The sequence below is a fragment of the Clarias gariepinus genome, chromosome 27 (assembly GCF_024256425.1).
Source record: "Clarias gariepinus isolate MV-2021 ecotype Netherlands chromosome 27, CGAR_prim_01v2, whole genome shotgun sequence".
Taxonomy (NCBI): Eukaryota; Metazoa; Chordata; class Actinopteri; order Siluriformes; family Clariidae; genus Clarias; species Clarias gariepinus.
Window position 1 is genome coordinate 7,233,888 of NC_071126.1, and position 6,195 is coordinate 7,240,082.

General features: G+C 36.8%; 1 protein-coding gene across 1 annotated transcript in view; it reads right to left on the reverse strand.

Annotated features, from left to right (window-relative positions):
• Positions 1 to 4,605, reverse strand: part of ptk2bb (protein tyrosine kinase 2 beta, b) — a 28,755-nt gene extending 24,150 nt beyond the window's left edge. Inside the window, exon 1 of the mRNA XM_053488721.1 lies at positions 4,494 to 4,605. The gene's annotated coding sequence lies outside the window, so the exon portion shown is untranslated. The remainder of the gene's footprint in view (positions 1 to 4,493) is intronic.
• Positions 4,606 to 6,195: the final 1,590 nt, after the last annotated feature.

Sequence of the window (6,195 nt, forward strand, 5' to 3'; positions counted from 1 at the left end):
GAGAAACCCTGGGATAAGTGCATTAGTGTAGCAGGATATTATACACATAAATAATGATAGTTTTTACTCACATAACTGTGTTCTGTTATTCTGCACAATCTAAAATCCCAGTTTGACTTGAACACCTCTAGTAATTAATAATGTCGATATTACAGATAATTATTGGTCTTAATCCAGGGCCAGGAATAGACACTGCTTAATGACATTGCATGTACAGGCCTGCCTAAGTAGTATCAAATGCCTGAACTTCTGCAAGAGCCACTTGGCACCAACTGACTCTTAAAGCAAATAAAGTAGCTTCCAGTATGGTAGAAAGTTTGCAAAGAAATCTTCTTCTAATCTTGAAAAACATTTTCCAGACAATACATGAACACTTGTTTAATTCACAACCTATGTGACTTGTAGTTCACCATGAAAATGACGTTACTTTTCATTAGAAGTGTTTCCAATAGAACCCTTGTGCTGTTTATCCTGATGATACACTGTTGTACAGAAATATAAACTAAGCAGTTACCAAGCTATGAAACTTGAAAGTTATTTCAATTATGTAATTATGGTATAACTCATATATTACGTAATAATAATAATAATGTAAAACGTGTTAGGGATTGCTGGCAATCTAGGACACAAGACTAGCTGCAAAATTGAATTCAAACAATCTTGAAGAGCCCTATCTCCTCACAGCCTCGCAGGGTAGATGACCTGCCTAGAAGGATATTTGTACTGTTAATGTTTACATTCATCAGCAGGGGTTGTTCCCAGGTTGGAAAGGGAATAGTATTCTGTGAGTCTGCACTGTGTGTGTGTGTGTGTTTGTGTGTGTGTGTGTGTGTGTGTGTGTGTGTGTGTTGTTAAGAGTCCCGCCTTGCTGGTTTTGCAAGCCTGAGGCAATGAATTCCTCACTAGGTTGAAGCTACATGTTTTACCCTCACAGCTTGTCATACTATCTATAGAATCCTTTGAGGGAATAACCCAGTACTATTCACAATGCAATTAAGTCAAGCTCTTGCACTACAAAGAGTACATACTGATGTTACTGATGCTTTTATGTGTTTGATATGTTATATTTAAAATTAATCATTGCAATCAATTGCTGTGCAAAGATCAAAATGACCTTTTATCCTCCCACACAACCTATACCTTCTTCCTTTTTTGAGGAAATGTTAACACATGAGTGAGATTTGACCTCATAACACATACCGCCTTTAGAAAAGTGCACAACTCACACACACAGGAAATGAAAAAGACAAGTAGAAGGATTCTCTACAGAACAGCTGAATACCATTTTTAAAAAAGTATTAAACAAGAATTCTAATTTCTGCCTTCTGAATGATGAAAGAATAAGCAACTACTTTACCCCAAAAAAATATTTTATTAAAATCTAGCTTAACTGTACCTTTCCTGGGTCTGTGATTTGACTTTAGCTGAGAAAACAGCTAGATGACATTTTTATTACACTGTATTACACATGCAATATTCTGTGCCTATTGCTTCAGTGGCATTTTTGTTGCACGGTTCACATGAAAACCTTTTTTTTTTTTTTAGAATCAGGTCAACATATAATGATTAAAATGGTTATTTTACACAGTATAAACCAAAAAAAAGAACACTGATTAATACAAATGAATGAATACTTTATAACAAGAAAGCATACATACCCCTTTTTATCATCACCACAGTAAATTGTGAAAAATAAAATAAAATGATAGTCACATTTTCAGGTGTCCCCTTGTTTGTTATAAAATTTCCTAAATCCGATTATTGTTACCTCACAGGCCACTAGTTGTTAATATCTTGATGCCTCACTATTGGCATCCATTTTTAAATTATGTGGACATACATATATATTCCTCCAAAGCTGAATGAAAGGTAATATTTCTTTATTTAGATCATATAATAGCTGTTATAGTCAGCAAACTGTTCAAGTTAGCTTGTTTGCTAAGTGAAAGTATATCCAGAGTAAAAATGTCTTTACTTTTACTTTCACAATTTGAGCTTGCTAATAAAGATAGCTTCTTATTTGAATGTGGTTGCTGCAATATTGTGCAATAACTTCAACTTTGCAGAATACAGCGAAACCTCAGATTGCGAGTAACGCGGTTTGCGGGTGTTCCAAAACACGAGCAAAGATTTAATAACTTTTGACTTGAAAAATGAGCAAGTTTTGGTTTACGGGTACCAAGTATCATGTAGCACGCATGCGCTTCTTGTTTTAACGCCGACGCATATAATAGCTGTTGTAGTCAGCAAACTGTTCAAGTTAGCTTGTTTGCTAAGTGAAAGTATATCCAGAGTAAAAATGTCTTTACTTTTACTTTCACAATTTGAGCTTGCTAATAAAGATAGCTTCTTATTTGAATGTGGTTGCTGCAATATTGTGCAATAACTTTAACTTTGCAGAATAAAGCGAAACCTCAGATTGCGAGTAACGCGGTTTGCGATGTTCCAAAAGACGAGCAAAGATTTAATAACTTTTGACTTGAAAAATGAGCAAGTTTTGGTTTACGGGTACCAAGTATTATGTAGCACGCATGCGCTTCTTGTTTTAACGCCGACGCAAAAGGCCAACATATATTGTTTTGTGTTTGTAAGCACGTGTTTACAGCGCGTGTGTACTGTTTCTTCTAACACACGTGTGTGCGCGAGTGTAAAGCAAAAGAAAATCTCGTTAAAGAAAGTAAAGGTCCATTTTCTTTCTCTGTATCAGCCTGTCGATATGTGTGCACGCGCGTAATTTGACAACGTGCCCCTTCACACACACACTCTCTCACCTTTACAAACCCCACCCCCCCCCCCACCCCCTCTCGGCCTCACACACACACACACACACACACACACACACAATCTTTGCTCTACACAGAAACACTGCTCTGTCTTGATTCTTTTCAAAGCTAACGTGCAGGTTCGTTTGTTTGTTTGTTTTACTTTACAGCAGTGATTTAGTTAGTATGCACTCACAGGAGTGTCATTAGTGATGTCCCTTGCTAATAACTCCAATGTTCCACTGTAATATTATTACATGAACAAGAAATTCTGTTTGGTGGATAAACGACTAAATCTGGAATTAGTTTGTCCCTGTGGTACCATTAACCACTAAACCCCCAAAATACTGTTGTCCCCAATCATACCGAGTTCTAACCACAACTTACAGTACTTAAAGTACCTCAGCTTTCTTAATAAAGCATATTATTTTGCAGAGTGTATTTACGATATATACTATAGGTGAATATGTAACAACAGAAGGAAACTTCTGCTTTTTTGGCGGACAGTCATGTCAGAACTTGCTAAATGTGATTTAATCAAGTTGCTGCAGGCAGAAATCTCACTCAGTATAGAAAATATTCCGAGTACTCCAGCACCTGACCTTCTATGAGCCAACAGATAACAATGCAGAACTATAAACGGTTTAAGGTAAACACAAGACTGAATGACTTTGTGTTGTTTTGCTAATCCTGTCTGATATCACGTTTAACAACACAATAGGCTACAGTGACTCATCTCACTTAGACAAGCTTCAGTTATTATAAGATGACAATTTGTTTAAAGAGTGCAGAAAATACTTTAATGCTACAGGAAAACGACAGGCTTGGGTATCATTAAAAGAATTTCGGTACTAAAATCTACCTCATGTGCTTGTTCTTAGAGTAGTACCTTCATCTTTAACCATACAGTAGTACCTTTCCATCTATCCATCCATTCATCTTGGAACCTTTTTAGCTCAACTAGGGACGGTGAAGGCCAATGATGAACATTGTATTTATTTCTATTTTTTTACAACCGTGTTCACACACTACAGGCAATTTATAAACACCATTAAGCCTAACCTGAATGTTTTGAAACTGTGGGAGGAAACCAGATTACACAGAGGAAACGCACCAAGCACGGGGAGAACACACAAACTCCTTTTCAGGCGGGAATCGAACCTGGACCCTGATGTGTAAGGTGACGGTGCTAACCCCCGAAGTCACCGCACCGGTTAGTCTGTGTGTGTGAGATGTAGTAAGGTGCATAAAATGTTAGCTTTAATGTATTACTCCAAGGTCCAATGACGCAATCCAGTTACTGGATTCACAAAACAGTATAAAAAAATGCTAAGTTACTGTAGGTATCAGGATCGAGAATAGAGAAGGAAAGTACAGTTTAGTACTTTTATATCTGAGACTGCAGTAGGTTGTTGGCTCCAGTGGAATGCGCAGTGCAGCAACCTGGCCTGCGCAGACTTGTCCCGAGAGGAGCACTATACTATACATCAGGGAAATAACTGCCTTTTTTTTTTTTTTTCAGAATTCGAATGAAAGATTATGTTTGATCGCAATGTTAAAATGTATCATTGGAGAAGGACGGAGAGAAGGACGTTATAAATGTTCTGTGCAATCACAGCCACGCATGCCACAAGCACCTGACTGATTTAATTGGAAAAAAAAAATAAATTCTAATCTTAACTGCTTGAGTGTGCGCACTTTTAAGTCACAACAGATTGATGAGTCACTCACCTTGTATGGTGCCCTCAGTGCCGATCATGTCACTAAGCGAGTCCTTCTCAGAGGTGCAACTCTGCTTATTTCGTGTTCAGGTAGATGGAGGTGAACTAACTCGCAGACCACGCCTCGGCTCGACTTGCCCTTCGTACTTCCTAGTTCTCATCTGCAACTCGCTCCAACTTTAATGGGGGAGGAGATGAAAACTTTACTGCCGCTTCTAAAACGTTCCGTTTCTGCGTCAAATGAGTAAATGCACGTCTGTGTCCAAGTTAGAAAAAGTTAAAACATAAAAAAAAAAAAAAAAATTCGAAAGACACAAAATGGTAGAAGTCGTTTTGTAAAAAAAAGAAAAAAAAAATTTGTATATGCAGGGTTGTAGCTTAAAATCTGTGTCAAAGCAAATATTGTGCAAGAAGTCTGGCAGATTGCAAACTAAGGTGTCAGGGCGAATGTTAAGATTGTCCTGGAAAGATCTCCAGCTGTTTAGGAGTTATAAAGGGCAAAAATATGGATGTACAAGTTTTGAAGGAATATTTAGCTTAAACGTTTAAAGAATGAATAGGCTGTTACAATGTCCTTAAAGTTGACTTAAATGACTAGAACTATCTGCAAAGCGTTTTCAAATAAGATGGTTGTAAACAAAATAATTATGTTTTAATTAATGTGAAACACCAATTTAAGTGCAACGTCAGCCCTAGCCACGAACATCTTAAAGTTGAACAATACTGACATCTTGTGGTAGAAACAGGAAATAACCTGAGTTGTTTTTACCTCATCAGGTTATTTGTTGAATTTAGAATGGCTACCGGTTCTCTATACAACATACCCAGTGTAGTAACTGACCCGCACAAAAAGTATAATAAACCCTTACAAAAATGCACTATGGTACTACTGCAATGTTTTTATGAAGGTATCTAATGGCAACACCGTACATTAAAATTTGCCTCAGTATTTTTTTATATACTATTGCAATGTATCATGCTAACCACAATATCCTATTACATTTACTGTAAATGATATTGTTGCACTCTTAATATATTGGTAATAACACTATAAAATTCCTTTGATGTCCACATCAAAATCCTCTATTTATAGTGAACATATAACAAAAGAATAAAATTTTGAGGTTTTATTATACATGTCCTTTTAGACACATTTCAGTACGAGTAAAAGTCTCCTCAAACATGTTTCCCTTACTTTATACCATTTTCTTTCAGGTGTAACTTCAGAGAGTGCAATAAGTGCTTGAACAATACAAAATTAAAATGCTTTTAGACAATCTTATTGTTCTTCAAACATTTTTTAAAATCACTTGATTTTTTAAAAATATTTTTATTTTATAATAATGATAAATATTTTCTATATGTCTCTGAAATTGCTGTCCATACTCCCAGCAAACATGTCAATGCGGGTCCAGTGAGGGTCCACTGCAGGCAAAAAACATGGGATCATTGTGGGCAGCCCACTATGGGCCCGTTACTGCTGTGAAATGTAAGGCACATGTAAACAACCTACCTAGGGGCTCTGATGGGGGCACTCATAGGGTCCCCAAAGGGCAAAATTACTGAGGGCCCTGCATGGGCTACAGCATGTGACATTTTCAGCATGTGACAATGAGCTAATCTCATACCTTGCCACAAAGTTTCTTGATAAAGTAACCATTATCTGATACACACATTTTATACACTTGCTTTTTGTCTCCAGTTAGATCATA